This window comes from Bos taurus, chromosome 22 (assembly GCF_002263795.3).
Source record: "Bos taurus isolate L1 Dominette 01449 registration number 42190680 breed Hereford chromosome 22, ARS-UCD2.0, whole genome shotgun sequence".
NCBI lineage: Eukaryota > Metazoa > Chordata > Mammalia > Artiodactyla > Bovidae > Bos > Bos taurus.
In genome coordinates, this window is record NC_037349.1 from 39,675,339 (window position 1) to 39,692,155 (window position 16,817).

General features: G+C 41.0%; 1 protein-coding gene and 1 non-coding gene across 5 annotated transcripts in view; both read right to left on the bottom strand.

The window, feature by feature from the left end:
• Window positions 1-16,817, bottom strand: part of PTPRG (protein tyrosine phosphatase receptor type G) — a 774,504-nt gene that overhangs the window by 650,605 nt on the left and 107,082 nt on the right.
• MIR2369 (microRNA mir-2369) lies at window positions 2,014-2,083 on the bottom strand. The gene has a single exon (NR_030984.1). It is a non-coding gene; the product is annotated as a microRNA mir-2369 (primary transcript).

The following is a 16,817-nucleotide window of genomic DNA, read 5'->3' on the forward strand; positions in this document are numbered from 1 at the left end:
GCTTCATCCAGCCTGGCATTTCGCATGATGTACTCTGCACATAAGTTAAATAAACAGGATAACAAATATGCAGCCTTGACGTACTCCTTTCCCAATTTAGAACCAGTCTGTTGTTTCATATCCAGTTTTAACTGTTGCTTCTTGACCTGCATACAGATTTCTCAGGAGGCAGGTCAAGTGGTCTGGTATTCCCATGTCTTAAAGAACTTTCCAAAGTTTGTTGTGATCCACACAGTCAAAGGCTTTGGCGTATCCAGCAGATGTTGGCAATTTGATCTCTGGTTCCTCTGACTTTTCTAAATCCAGCGGGAACATCTGGAAGTTCACAGTTCACGAACTGTTGAAGCCTGGCTTGGAGAATTTTGAGCATTACTTTGCTAGAGTGTGAGAAGAGTGCAATTGTGTAGTTTGAATATTCTTTGGCATTGCCCTTCTTTGGGATTGGAATGAAAACTGACCTTTTCCAGTCCTGTGGCCACTGCTGAATTTTTGAAATTTGCTGGCATATTGAGTTCAGCACTTTAACAGCACCATCTTTTATGACTGGAAATAGCTCAACTGGAATTCCATCATCTCCACTAGCTTTGTTCGTGTTGATGCTTACTAAGGCCCACTTGACTTCACATTCCAAGATGTCTAGGTGGGTGATCACACCATCATGGTTATCTGGGTCATGAAGATCTTTTTTGTACACTTCTTCTGTGTATTCTTGCCACCTCTTAACATGTTCTGCTTATTTTCATTACTAGCTCATATTTCAATAATCAAGAAAATGAAACCAACATCATTTTTTAACTCTCCTCGCTGGTCAACAAAATTATTAACTCAAAACTCAAGATTTAAAAAAGAAAGAAATTTAAATCTGGGGTAAGAGAAATCAAAACGGCTACCATTTATTTGATGCCTACTATGTTCTCATATCAAACATTTGATATGAAGTAGCTCATTTATGCCTCATTAAAAAAAAACAAACAAAAACTCAGACTTCCATGGTGGTACAGGGGATAAGGATCCACCTGCCAGTGCAGGGGACAGGGGTTCAATCCCTGGTATGGGAAGATTCCACACACTGCAGTGACTAAACCTGTGCACCAGGTTCAGTGCAAACCACTGGGCTTGCACTCTATAGAGCCCACGGGCCACGACTACTGACGTCTGAGACTCTAGGGCCCTCGAGCTGAGCTTCTGTGCCGCAGCTGCTGAAGCCCACCACGCTAGAGCCTGTGCTCCGAAACACAAGCCACCGCAATGAGAAGCCCGTGCACCGCAACGAGAGAGAGGCTCACTCGCCACAAGTAGAGAAAAGCCCACGCAGCAACGAAAACGCAGCACAGCCACAAACTAATAAAAAAACTACATGGGGCGTGAGTGCTTATAATCCACATTTTATGAAAGAGGAATGAAAAACTATCCCCAGAGAATGAACCATATATTAGGAAATACATCAAGGTGAAACAAATGTAGACTTATCCCTATGACAAGGATGCCTCTAAGGAGCTGAATTAAAGCTGGTCCTAGCAGGCACTCTGACATGAATAGATTACCGAAATCCAGTCAACCTTCAGGACAAACTACTAAAAGCAGATCAATACTGCACTGTAAATGAAGACTGTAATTAAGAATGCAGATTGTAGGGTCACGGCTGATTGTAATGTTTCAGCATCTGATTATTACAGAATATTCCAATACATGTCCTGCCCTCGGAGCAAGTTTTATGGTTGGCTGTACAATGGGCAGCTTCCATGGCATTATTAACTGCCTATTTAACAGACCCAGGAATGCCATTTATTCTAAACATAGAGTAAAGGTTTTAAAAGCAAGAAAAGAAGCTTTTCACAGGCTAAAAGCTTTTAGGACAGGATAGACCTTAAATCGCCTATTTCACAAAGACAGAAATGGCTCCAGGGAAGCCGGGACATTACTATTTTTTTTTTTTTTTTTTTTTGAAGAACATAAAGATATAAGATTAACTCAACCGGACACAAAAGCAAAGCTGTTCACCCAAAACACGTTGTGGAAAGAAACAAAAACCCACAACCTACAAGCCATGGCCACATGTAAAAAATGATGATTTCTATTCCACTCTTATTTCCCATTAAAGACATTCCATGAGGCACCTGCCATGTGCCGTGTACAAATTTCCATCACCCAGCAGGTTATACATAGACACCAAAAGCCAGGCGGGCACCAGCATTATTCTACTGATCCTGCATCTCTACTCATTGCCACCCAGCACGTTTGTACCAGAAGCTAATGATCAGAAATAGGCAAAGGAAAAGTCTGCTCACCAATGAATCCCATATTAGAGGCTGGTATCCATCCATGTCTTCTTTTTTCCCTCTTTATCACCTGTGTCTGTGGTTTCCTGAGTTTTGCTTTGTTTTCCTTTCGGTTTTTGAAGGAAATAGAGGACTTTCTTCAAAAGCAGCCAATGGGTCACCCACATATTTCGCCTGCTGCACAGTTTATTATAAAGCTGAATACTTTTAATTAATTAAAATTAATTATAAAGCTAAATAATTGCCAACAGTTTAAAATCTTTAAAAGCTCTGCCTAAAAATCCAGATTTCTGACTTCTCTTGAGACTCAACTGGGCAACACTGGGTACACAATCAGCCAGGGCACTGCTGGTCAATAGAGTGCCAGCCACCACCACACACCCCCCCCCAAGATGCGGACCCATCCATACACCACATCCTGCCACCCCCCAGCAGCCTACTTCACTCACCCTCACCCTCTCCTATGATGCCCAAATAATTAGCTAAAACAGGATGCCTTTGAGTGTGAAGAGGAGGGACTGTTAACAATTACACAAGGACAAGCTGGCATTAACGGGACATATGGTCACCCTACTCAGGTTCCCACTATTGACTCCAGCTTCAAATCTCTGCAGCAGGCACGTCTTTGTTCTTTTCTAGCCCAAATGCTTTGGCTTGCTGTGTTCATCAGTTTTGCTTTGGGATTGAGAGGCTGGGAAATTGTAATGTCTAATTAGTACATTGCTTAAGGGGACAATCGAAATTGAGAAAATGTTCCAGTAGTGGGGCAGTTGAGGAAAAGTAGGACAAGATGAAGGGGGCAAAGTGTCAAGGACTTTTACTTCTGCTGGGGATCTTCCTAAACTTTCCATCAAATTCGATTAAACCCAGTGAACCTCTGATTACAGAGGTTAGCTGGAATCTTAACAAGGAAACTTTGCGACCACACTGTTAAAGGTTCTTCGAGTGCCAAGCACAGTCACTCTCATCTGGCTGGTGGCAGGGGTGCAAAATGTATAGAATCTTTTAAGGAAAAACAATGCAAGCTCCACTGAAACTAAACAACTCCTCAAAAAAGCTAGCATGCATCCTGTCGTCCTGATGAGTTATCAGGAGCTCCTTTTATAATGAACTCAACGCACAGTTGGATCCCTTACCAAATGCGGCAGCCATTAGCTTGAAAACAGTTTGAAATGCTCGAGCTTTGGAGTCATGTAATCAAAATCAATTAATGTACCCATTTGGGACTTTTCATACACGTCCATCCCTAAGGCAGCAAGCTTTCCAAAGTATCCAATTTGACTGTGGCACAGTCTTGCAGTGTTTCTATCAGACTCTACAACCACCTCAGCCTGCTGAGTATCGGGTCCTCGTGAATATCTCTCTTTCTCCTAGTCATTTAAACTTAACTTAGCGATGATTATCTTCATTAAAGGGGGAGAAAAGAAAGCCACTATTCCAGAAAAGTACATGAGTAAGAAAAAGGAAAAAAAAAAAATCTAATACAGAGATTTGTATTGAAGAGTGGACATTCAGAGGCATCTGTAACTTAGGGGTGGAAAATACAGTATCAAAGAGTATACTAGGTTCTAGGACAGGCATTTTCTTTTGGAAAACAAAAATAAAGCTTCAGGGACTTCCCTGATGGTCCAGGGGTTTAAGACTCCACGCCTCCAATTCAGGGGGCCCGGTTTCAATCCCCAGTCCGAGAACTGGATCCCACATGCCGCAACTAAGAGTTCGCGTGCCAAAACTAGAAGCTCCTGCCTGCTGCAACTGAGACAGGTGCAGTCTAATAAAGAAAATAAAAAATTTTAAATACATAAAAATAATAAAGCTTCAGTCAACCTACCAACTGAAAGTGGAAGAACAAAGGGTTACTTTCAATAGTTATCAAAGTGGCACGTGGTTATAACAGGATTGCGAAATAGCTCAGGAAATTTTTTTCTGAAAACATGGGATGATAAAGTGAGGAACTTGGAAGCCCAGATGGGAGATGCACTTCGGGTTCTGAGTCAGTCAACTTTTTATTTAGGCGGTGTCCCTCTTATTTAATGATACTTTGAGCTAGAAAGCTCAGAGACCCAAAGAGAAAGGGAAAAGCTACAACGGACATAATTTCTTTCAAAATAAAGAGGAGGATGCAGGGAAATCCCATTAGATTGTACCTGACAATTCTAATCCCACCTGGCTCCTCCCTATTCTTGACTCTCACTCCGTGCACTCAGACAACTTTATTTGTAAAGAGCTAGACTACTGAGCAGTCGTTTTAAAACACACATTGATGACTTCTTCCCTGGATCAAACATGAACATTTATTTACCCCTTCATCCATTTTTAAAAATTCACCAGGCTACCCTGTCAGGTATTTTCAATGGTTTTCGCAGCTACTGGTTTTCAAAAAGGCATTTTACATGTATCGTGTTGGTTCAGCTCTGGGACGGTCAATGGCACCCATGGCTTTGGCAGAACGATGACTGGAAGCTGCCCAAGAGGACTCAGCTACTCCCAGCCACAGCCCCAGTGGACCGGTTGGCCTGCACCCTATGTCTAATGATGACTAAGCAGCCCATTTGCTCTACATGAGGCTCTGCTCAGGCCCTATGCACTGCTAGCAATGTTTCCAAACGAGGTGTCTGTACCTCTGGGTATTGAATTTCCCAAACAGCCTTCATGAATTTTAATTCGGAGAAATCGCTAAACAGAAGCTACCTTTCAAAACTCTGCCAGTAACTTCCCTTCCCCTCCCATCGCATGGCCCAGGAATCATAAACACTGTTTATAACTGATGTCTGTTCTACGTCTTCCACATCAAAGGGGGGCTGCCACTTTTCGGAAACTGCTAACACACAAGCAAGCCGCTTTACCACTCTGGGACCCTGCACCTTAGAAGTCAGATTTATTCCAAATCAAGAGAGAATAACAATGGAATGAGGTTAAGGTTTAGCAACTGAGGCATGAATACCAAAGAAACTTTTAGACAGGTAATCCCAGGGCTAACATCCAGGGCACTCCATTTGCATACATTATAATTAGTAAGTAAATACACATCAACCAAACCTTCACCACAGATCCACTGAGATTTTGATTCAGACTATTAAACGGTTGACTACATGCTTCCCAGGTGGCGCTAGTGATAAAGATTCTGCCTGCCCTTGCAGCAGACATAAGAGATGCAGGTTCGATCCCTGGATCGGAAAGATCCCCAGGAGGAGGGCATGGCAACCCACTCCAGTATTCTTGCCTGGAGACTCCCATGGATAGCGGAGACTGGCAATCTACAGTCAATAGTGTCCCACAGAGTCGGACACAACTGAACTGACTTAGCATGCATACACGCATAGTGTTCAAACATCTGTATTTAGCAGGGTTGCCTTCACTGAGCAGGTTGCTTTACCACTCTAAGCTTCATTTTCTCATCTGAAAAATGGGAAGACTAGAAACCGCCTCTGAGACCATTGTGAAGGTTCAGTTGGATGAAGCAAGTACCATATATAGCACAGAATCTGTCCCATATTTAAGCTCATGTATGAAGTAGTAATTGATATTCTTTTTATAATATGTATTTATTTTTGGCTGAGTCAGGTCTTAGCTGTGGCAAGGGGAATCTTCGCTGTGGCATGCAGGGTTCTTTCCAGTTGTGCCTCGTGATCTTAGTTGCCCTGGGGCATAGCGGGGGGCGGGTCTTAGCTTTCTGACCAGGAATCAAACCCACATCCTCTGCATTGCAAGGTGACTCCTCACCCACCAGCCCACCAGCCATATTTAGTTGTTCAGTCATGTCTGACTCTTTGCAACCCCATGGACGGTAGCCTGCCAGGCTCCTCTGTCCGTGGGATTTCCCAGGCAAGAATACCGGAGTGGGTTGCCATGTTCTCTAGGGGATCTTCCCGACCCAGGGATCAAACCAGGGTCTCCTGCATTAGGGGCAGATTCTTCACAGTTTGAGCCACCAGGAAAGTTGCTACAATATATTCTTACCCAAATTAACTTTGAGGTTCATGGAATACATGATATTCCTCACTCAGAATTCTCAATCACTAACTGGGGAAACAGATTAAAAATGGTTGACCCATGTACACACAAGTTTAGTTCAGTTCAGTCCAGTCGCTCAGTCGTGTCCGACTCTTTGCGACCCCATGAACTGCAGCAGGCCAGGCCTCCCTGTCCATCACCAATTCCCAGAGTTCAACCACACTCATGTGCATCGAGTCGGTAATACCATCCAGCCATCTCATCCTCTGTCGTCCCCTTCTCCTCCTGCCCCCAATCCCTCCCAGCATCACGGTTTTTTCCAATGAGTCAACTCTTTGCACAAGGTGGCCAAAGTATTGGAGTTTGATCCTCAGCATCAGTCCTTTCAATGAACATAAACTTTATTAACTTTTCTAAATAAAGATTTCTGGTGCTCATCTTTATAGTTATCAGAACTTAAGATTCCTTGGAGATTAATGAAAAAAAAAATTTTTTAACCAATAAATTCTTAAGAGAATGACCAAACAAGTTTGCATCCATTTCCAAGAATGACCCTAAAACTGTGATCTAACAAGTCAATGACGGTTACATTATAACTATGCTACAAATTAGGGTCCATGCTGTTAACAGCATCACATGTGGTTCAAATGACTGAATGACAGCGCTGTTCATCTACAGACCTGGGAAGATGTTTATCACTGACACACACACACAAAGTATTTTATTAAAGAAAACTCAAAAGTTGTGCAAAATAAGAGTATAATAAATCTTTATGTACCCATTACCCAGCTGAAGAAAGTTTTTGAAAAATCAAGCCTAAATCTTGTTTCAGCAGAAACACTAGACATACCTTCATGATGCTGCTGCTGCTGCTGCTGCTGCTGCTGCTGCTGCTCAGTCGCTTCAGTCGTGTCCGACTCTGTGCGACCCCAGAGACGGCAGCCCACCAGGCTCCCCCGTCCCTGGGATTCTCCAGGCAAGAACACTGGAGTGGGTTGCCATTTCCTTCTCCAATGCATGAAAGTGAAAAGTGAAAGTGAAGTCACTCAGTCACGGTGTCCCTCAATTATTTGAAAGGCAATACCAAATACCATATCAACTGTGAAATTCTATTAAATGGAGGGAAAAGGTAATATAAGGCTGCCTATAAAGCATAATCTTGTATTTTAAAAAGTCAAAAGTACATACATATTAGGAAAAAAAGTAAATGTCACCCAAATGTTAACACTGATAGCTATGGGTGAGGAGAATATAGGGCCAAGTTTCCAGATGGTGTGTTTTTAATCAACTACTCCTATAATGAACCAATCATACAGTACTTACAATATAAAGTCAAACTCAAACTCATCTTGTCCTTAAGAATATTTTAATACTAAAAAGGAAACAATCTCAGCAGTCGTCTCCACTAATAAAAATCCAAATGTACTGATATATCTTATTTATGTATTTGCTAAGTCTTAGTTAAATCTTACCATTCTAGATTAGTCTCCCCCTCCCCTACCCAAAAAGGATCCAGCAATGTAAAGGTATTATAAGCGGAAAAAGATAGTATGTACGCAGGCAAGAACGCAAATGCAGAAATGAAGTTTGTATAAATAACCTTGCTTGCTATACATCACGTGCCAGTTTTTACTAGAAAAGAAATCATTATTCAAAAAATGTTAAGAGTTGATGCAAATTTATAGGGCGGCAGTGCTGAGTGACAGACATCTGTGGTAGGGTAATGCTAGGCTGTTTCCTGCTTTGTTGATTCAACAATCAGCACTGAATGTCTTCTGTTCTAATTTATTTTAACTTCTGCTTAATTAAATGCATAAAAGAACTAATGTGTTGGATTTGGGGATTTAAAATGACTTTCACCCAGCTGTTTTTAAACGCGCCAGAAAATTTCTTGAATATAATTGTTCTTTTAGAGGGGGGGAAAAAAGCAGACTGTAACCATGACACGCACACAGAGAAGAATTACCACCTAGCGACACTGGCTGGCAACTTCTAAACTGTCATTCCCGTTCAGAGTTTGAAAGACATTCCAGGACTTCTCCAACTACTTCATATAAGGTGACAGAGACACTGCAAAAAGGAAATTAAAGGTCAAAATAAAATTATTTTAAATTCATTTGCAACCAATTCAACAAACAGGTGTGCAACAAAGAGGCGCTAAATAGACAGACACCAGCACCACATCAGTGTAACTTTCTGGAAGAATGAGGACTCTTCTCTTTCTACCTCTACTCTATAAAAATAGTGCATGTTATTTACACAACAGAAAGAGAGTCACAGATGCAGAAAACCAATTTAGAGTTACAGAGGGGAAAGGATGGGGGATTGGAACTGATATATACACACTAGTGTATATAAAATTGGTAACTAATAAGAGCCTACTGTAGAGTACAGGGAACTGTGCTTAATACTATATGAACCTATATGGAAAAAGAATCTAAAAAACAGGGGGTACATGTATATGTATAACTGATTCACTCTGCTGTACATCAGAAACTATTCCAACGTCATAAAACAACGATAGTCTAATAAAAATTAATTTAAAAAAAGATAGAGTATGCATTTACACTTCGTGGTAGGTCAGCAGTAAAGAATCTACCTGCCAATGCAAGAGACTCAGGTTCAATCCCAGGGTCAGGAAGATCCTCTAGAGAAGGAAATGGCAATCCACTTCAATATTTTTGCCTGGGAAATTCCATATATGAAGAGCCTGGTGTGCTACAGTCCATGGAGTTGAAAAGAGTTGCACATAACTTAGCAACTTAGCAATGAAACAACAATAACATAAGGTAATAGTAAAATCCAACACAGAAAGAGGAGGTAATAGGAATCAGTAACCAGATCGTTCTACTCAAGTCAACATTTCCCATCCAATCAAGTGCTATTTCAGAGTTCCAGATTTAGGAAGATGATCACATAAGGTTTTATTTTCTACTCAGTCTGATACCTAAAGCCAAGTTTACACTCAATGCTGAATTATAGCAACTAGGATTTCCCAGATGGCTCAGTGAATGCACCTGCCAAGGTAGAAGACACAGGAGACAATGGTTCAGTCCCTGGGTTTGAAAGATCCCTTACAGCAGGAAATGGCAACCCACTCCAGTATTCTTTCCTGGAAAATCCCATGCACAGAGGAGCATGGAGGGCCACAGTCCACGGGGTTGCAAAGAGTCTGACATAACTGAGCATGCCCACATAGTAACATCTATCATGTATTGCCCTCATTTAGCAGGCTGAAATATCACAGTGGGATCCCACCTTTGAAAAGTCTCAAATCTAGTATTTTATCCTATGGAATCATTCAGGTTCTTGGTTATTTACCAAAAAATTCAGAGTTTTAGAAAGAACCTTGACCAAGCCACGACTCCATAGTAATTTTAGTTCCTTTGAGAAAGTAGGAAGAACTGGCTTTAGAAGCAGGGACAACTTTTGCTTTACATACAGAGTTGGACACAACTGAGCGACTTACTTACACACAGAGACAACTGATAACTTTCATTCTTCAAACCATGAAGGTGCTCTAAGAAATAGTGTTCTCTGCAAAGCTTTCACCCCATGTCAAGGAAAATTCTAAGACCTCAAACAACAATCAAATCACTGAGAAAAAATGGCTTCCCATGAACATCTAAGTCTCTCGAGGATCCCATTTCAGCCTGGATACCATCATGTTCTCAACTGGAGTCAAGTGAACCTTGCCTTACCTGGCCCAATTCCTCCAGTTTTCCAGTGTTTTTCCTTCATATCTCCCCCAGGTAAGGGCGAGTCCAGAGAAGGCTGAGATTTCAACAACCACAAAACGTCAAGGAGAGGGTCTTCTCTGCTGTTCTACTTAATTATGTCTCAGAAAAACAAAGCAACCATTTTTAAATGGCAGCATAAACTCACCCATTACAAATCTGTGCCTGTTGTATGAGAATCTGCACCAAGGCTAATGCCTCTGACTGGGACTCAGGAACACGCAGTAGGCCTGAAAGAGATTTTAAATACTGTCTCCCACAGCCAGTCCCCTTCAGGAAGGTTTATATTTCATGTCAGAGAGGTTAATGAGTTAGTGAGTCTCCTCAAGGTCTAGCTTTGGAGTTTGACCATATGGCAAGCAGAGATAAGCAAGTAAAAGATGCGATGCTGATCAATATGGGGGCAGATAATGCTGTTTTGAACGCAGATTACAAGTCCGCAAAGCTTTGTAACATAATTTAAACAAATATTACAAAACACACTCCTCCCAAGCAAGGTGTTCTTAAGAATAACTTTGGTATATCTGAGAGCCATGGTGACATTTTGAGACCACTGAGAATGAGTTAAGTCTTTGGCATCCTTAGATGACACCTTGCTGGCCTGAAAGAATTTTAAGAAGAACTTGATTTTAGGATAAGTCAACCCCTGACAGCCATGGGCAGGAAGCAGGTGTCACTGTGCTGTCGTTACTATGAGGATGCTCAGTGTTCCTTCCAGCCTCTCAGTAACGAGACAAGCACCCAAGCATGCCACTGTTTGGAATTGGTCCTTCTGACTCAATTCTGGGTCTCAGTGAGCGACCCATAACATCTCAAGCTCTAAACTACAAACACTACCCATCAATCCCAGAGGAAGGGAGGCAAAGGAAAAAATCTCCGCTGAAACAAACCGTTCTGCACTTTTATTTCTGTTTTGATCTATGCAAGATCAGTTTTGATTAGTCCCCCCTCAACCATGAATAAAAACTGCAAATAACCAATTCAAGAGAGTGGCTAGAATCCTTCACTCACAAGGACTGAGGAGTTGTCAATAATAAGAATGCAATGCACAGTGTTAGTTTTACCAAGGGACAGAATTATAATTATAAAGCATTTCTACATTAAGTAAAAGTCAGCGTAATAAAAGAGCCAAAAAAATTAGGCCACCGTTGATTTAATATATACTAAATAAGTATTCCGTGAATTAGGTGTGAGCAGAAAGCCTTATTGCTGCAGCTCATAGTAATTTCAGATAAAGAAGTGCTTGTGTGGTGGAGTGAATCCTCCTGGTAAATGAAGCCTCCCGTAACATACTTTTAGCCCAAATAATATCATCTCTTGAAAATACTGAAGAGTCTCATTTGTTGTGTTTTACTAAAAGATCTCATTAAACTTCAGGAAGTGTCTACAGCGTTCAGCGGAGGGTAATGCTCACAAAGTAACCTTTTAAAGAAAGCGATAAAACCATAAAACCAATTAAAGCTTTACACATTTCCTCTAATACTTTTTGTAAAATTTGCATAATTTCTGATTTGACAAAAGAAACTCATTTCTTGTCTCTCCCTCCCCCAACCTTGAGCCATGGTGTTATAAAGATCCACCCTTCAGGCCGCCATGTACTTTCCAAAAAAAAAAAAAAAAAATCCACAGGCGATCAGTTTCTATTCTGAAGCTCTTGCAGAAAAGCCTGAAGAAGAATGGAAACCTGAAGAGGGCGATTTTCAAATTTTGCAAGGAGTTGAAGCCCATTTTGTAAAGCAATTCTGTCCACACCCATTCCCATTTCTGCCGTGCCTTAATTACACACTCACTGACAAGTGTCTCTCTATATGTCTTGCCAAGCTCTCTCCCATTTTTCACATATTTACTCTATGTATTCCTTTCCCCTCTCCCAGAAAGAATTACTGGGAATGCCCTGAAGAAGAGATGCAGCCTGTAACACTTTGACATCCACCATAACGCTAAGAATGACACCAAATCCTTGGACCTTCAATGTATAAGATGAATGTTAGCTAACTATTTAAAAGTTAATAGAAGTATGATTTCTTTCATTTTCCTACCCTTATGGACCACATCAGTGGATGAAAACAGTCTTGATCTTGTGCAGGAATGGGCACACTTTTTCTGTAAAGAACCCAGATGGTGGCCACAAGGCCTCTGTCGTACCCACTCAACTTCGCCACTGTAGCAAGGCAACAGCCACAGACAGCAAGTCAACAAACAGTATGGCTGTGTTAATAAAATGTTATTAACAAAAATAAGCAGGGGGGCAGATGTTTGCCCACTGGCTGTGATCTGCCAACCCCAGGTCTTGGGAATCAAGTCCTAGAATTCATAGAAATGAGGTTAAAGATATAAGCTGCCACTTAATAGTGAAGTAAATGTGGGCAAGTTACTTTTTTTTTGGCTTTGGTTTCCTTGTCTATAAAATGCAGAGAGAGATGCCACTGAGACAGAACCTACCTCATAGGATTATTCTGAGAAGCAAGAGAATTAATACAGAAACAGAAGCTGGTACATATTCAGTTCCGTTCAGTTCAGTCACTCAGTCATGTCCGACTCTTTGAGACCCCATGAATCGCAGCACACCAGGCCTCCCTGTCCATCATCAACTCCTGGAGTTCACTCAAACTCACATCCATCGAGTCGGTGATGCCATCCAGCCATCTTATCCTCTGTCATCCCCTTTTCCTCCTGCCCCCAATCCCTCCCAGCATCAGAGTCTTTTCCAATGAGTCAACTCTTCGCATGAGGTACCATAAAGTTCACTATAAGCATTATTTTTAATGTGACTAATATCTTTATCCCAGAATCAGTACCAAATACATATATTTTTATTTCTACTATGCCTATGTTAAAGATGCCAGACTTTCTAGGAGAAGTTGGAAATTTTCTCTTCATCCCTATGTCAACACCTGAGAAACAAATTTTTTAAAGAGATTTATGGAGGTTAAAATGGCAAACAGAACTAACTTCTTTTCAGTTTGTTGGAAATGAGGTTACCTTTTGAACTTATTCTTAAGATTTTTATGATTCTCTTTGGATTTGAGTTGTTCTAGTACTATTTGCAGTCACAGGAGAACATTACTCCTATTATTTTCAAAGTCTACCCCAAAGCAATTAATGCTAGTTTAACTCAAGCAAGAGGAAGTAGCAAACGGCTTGGCTTAAGTATTAATAAAATCACCTTTTAAATCATCAATCGAATGAATGAGTACATATTACCATTACAGAATTTCTTTACTAAATACAGGAGGTAATAGTAAATGAAAGTCACCCAATTCATTCCAACTTCTACACCATTTTGGATCAAAGGGAAAAATCTGACATCAGACTTTCCAAAGTACCTTGTCATAGGTGATCATAACCAAATCTGTCTGGAAACATCTTTGGTATCACAAGTAGGGGGAAGGAGGTTCCAACCAGAATCTAGTGGAAAGAGATCAGTGAGGCTGCTCAGCATCCTATGGTACATATAGGTGCTCCGCAACAGCAAAGAATTATCCAGCCCAAGATGGCAGTCGGGCTAAGGTTGAGAAACCCTGCTTTGTCTTTGAGAAAACCAATAATGGTAGAAATCACTTATCAAGTACAATGTGTTTATCACTTCACTTCACCTGTATAACAACTCTACAAAGTTGGTTTCCCTTCGGTCCACTGGCAGACATCAGAAAAGATAGCACAGAGAGGGGTGAGGGTGGTCTGCCTGCTCCAGAAATCAGGGACCCAAAGCAACTAACAGCAGAGAACTGAAAACAACCTCGGCAGGTTTACTACACACTCTTTGCAGAAGTGGAAATTATTTGGCATATGAAGACTGGTAGGTCTAACTTCAGAGAAATAAGATATCCAGAGTCTCTGAACTGCTATCAAAAGAGAGTCCCCATCTCCATCAGGTCCAGAAGTAATTCAGACAGATAGCAGGAGGGGAGAAAACTCACCACCTTCAAACAAGGAAGGAGCCTTCTACAGCTCAGCAGTGGTACCCTGATCTTGACCAGCCAGCGTAAGAGGAACACAGGTTTTATCGAGCTCCTGGGAGTTTATTAAACTCTGCAGCTCCTTCTCTTTTATAGGATTTTCTGCCCAAACTCAATAGTCACCAGCATTCTGGAGAGGTTAACCTTGTTCTTTATTTACCAAGTAAGATACACAGCCACCTGCCTCTGATTCCCTGTGTAATTAGCCACTAACACGGAAGAAAAGTGAGACTTCAAGAACCAGATTTCTATCCTTTCCAATATAATGTTATTTGATGTGATTCTGGGGACTTCTCGAATTCACACATAAAATTCCCAGTAAAAGAACTGTACGTTTGATTTTTAGAAAAATAAAACCTTTAAATATGTCTTTGTGTGTTTTAACTCAGTGTCTTTGCTTTATACTTTTAAAGTCAGAATTCAGACCAAACTAGCAACTGAGCTTCCATAAAAGGTACACACATCTTTATAAAAGAACCACTGAGAAAAACAAACCTATTTCTCTGGCTTTCTGCAGTAGATTGAAAATCACATTTCCAGGAAGAGGACAGTGAAAACACAGAGAAAGGCAAGTATTGCAGAAGGTCAGACAACGTATTTCTTGGATCCACATTTCTTACCTCTTCTAGGTTCTCCAGTTCTAAACAGTATAAAGGAAAGAGCTCGCAAATCAAGATGACCCCCACCTACAACACAAGATTTCCTTTCCACCCCTAACCTCACTGCCCAGCAATACAAAAAAAAAAAAAAAAACACACACAGAACAAAATCTGACATTCCCAAGCCTTTACCAAGAATAGTAGAAAAGCTTTTGTACACATATGTATAATAATATATATGCATTTGTATGCTTAGTCGCTCAGTCGTGTCTGACTCTTTGCAACCCTATGGACTATAGCCCACCAGGCTCCTCTGTCCATGGGCTTCTCCAGGCAAGAATAACGGAGTGGGTTGCCATACTCTTCCCCGGGGGATTCTCCCCATCCAGGGATAGAAGCTGGGTCTCCTACAGTGCAGGTGGATTCTCTACCAACTGAACCACCGGGGAATAGTATGTATAATATATATATTTTAGAAACTTACCAGTTTTGTTCTAACTAAAAAATTTGACATTTTGATTGCACTTGTTGGATTTATTTAATATAAATAGGATGCTAGATTTCTAATTTAAAAAAAATAGACATGCAACAAGCAACAAAGGTTTACTGTACAGTACGGGGAACTACAGTCAATATCTTGCAATGACCTACAATGGAAAATAATTTCAAAAGTAGTGTAATGTGTATACATAATGAACTGCCTTGCTGTGCACCCAAAACATTGTAAGTCAACTATAGTTCAATAAAATATACAGATACTAAGAAAAAAAATCTGACATTAAATATAAATCCCCCTATGACAATCCCTATTCAAATAGGGGTGATACTAATATTAGTGCTAAGAATTATCAGAAAGTTATTCGCCAGAAGTACCCAAACAAACATAACTAACACAAAAATAGTGTATGTCCAGTTGGTTAAACTTCTTATAACCCTTTAGACAGACAATTCCTACTATTTTCCATGTTTCCTTTTTTTTTAACCTCGAAACGGAAACTATCATTCGTAAGTATTATTTACAGCAAAAAAGTTGAACTGTTTTTACTGAATATCCAAGATTTCTACGAGATCACTTGATTAAAACAATGTTAGTGAAAGAAAAATTATCTGGGCAGCCTCTTGGACTGAAGATTCTAAGAACAGGAGGTGGTCCATCAGTATTAACAGCTCTGCTCCCAGTCGTCCCATAAGTGAGGCCCAGGAATGTCGCTTCCTGTGGATAACTACGACTCAGAGCTGCCATGTTAACGTTCTTGGAAATGAGAAGGGTGTGTGACATCAGCTCGACGGAAAGGAACTTGGAGAGTGGAAGCCTGGTGATAATCCACTTAATATGATACATATATGAAATCAAATCCATCCATTCACTTTCTGAGCTCATCACTGACAATTTAAGGAACTAAAATACCCAGACTCATTCTGCCAAAGCAGAAAGTGCAACATGACCAGTTTCACATTCATTCTCAGACCAACACAACCAGAATGAATTCTGAGGACTTTGAGAAACATATGCCCACCTCCTGTCGGCCATTCATTCCAGGACCTGCTTTAAACACATCGTCTCCAGACCTTGCAGTAACCTTGCGAGATAGGAATTAGTTATCCCCATTACACAGAGCAGAAGATAGAGGCTCAAAGAGATTCTATCACCAGCTCAAAATCACATGATGATGTCCATTCCATGTTCCATGACACCAGACGTTCAGAAGTTAATGGCACAGACACACTGTGCTCTTGGTGGCAAGTGCAATTCAAGTCTGAGTGGAATGTCAATATTCTTGTTATTTCCAATGAGATAGAAAACTCCATAAATGCATCACTTCAGAAGCAACTGGAGACTTCAAGATAAACCAGAAGCCAATGTTTTTATTCTGCATCCAGAGCACCTGCTCTTTCTTCCCTTGTTTACCTGCAGACTGACAGCCAGATGTGTCAAGAGACCATCGTCTCTTAGGGGATCAATGAAAACGGCAATTGGAAGAGATCGTTGTGTGTGCAAAGTACCCAATCTGACCCCAAAACGATCTCGGCTCTAGCTCTAGAAAGGACTTTCTCAGGGTCCCCACCATTGCTGGCTTCCATTTAAAGAGTGTGCCAAGGAAAGGAATCTGCTTATGGATTCAGTGATGACTGATTGTTCTTATCTATGTGGCCCAACCATTAACTTGTATTAGTTATCTAGTGCTGTGTGACAAATTATCCCAGGACAGAATGGCTTCTAATGACACACACTATCACGTTTCTGTGGGTCATGGATTTCAGGGCAGTTTAGTTGAGGCAGGGATGGGG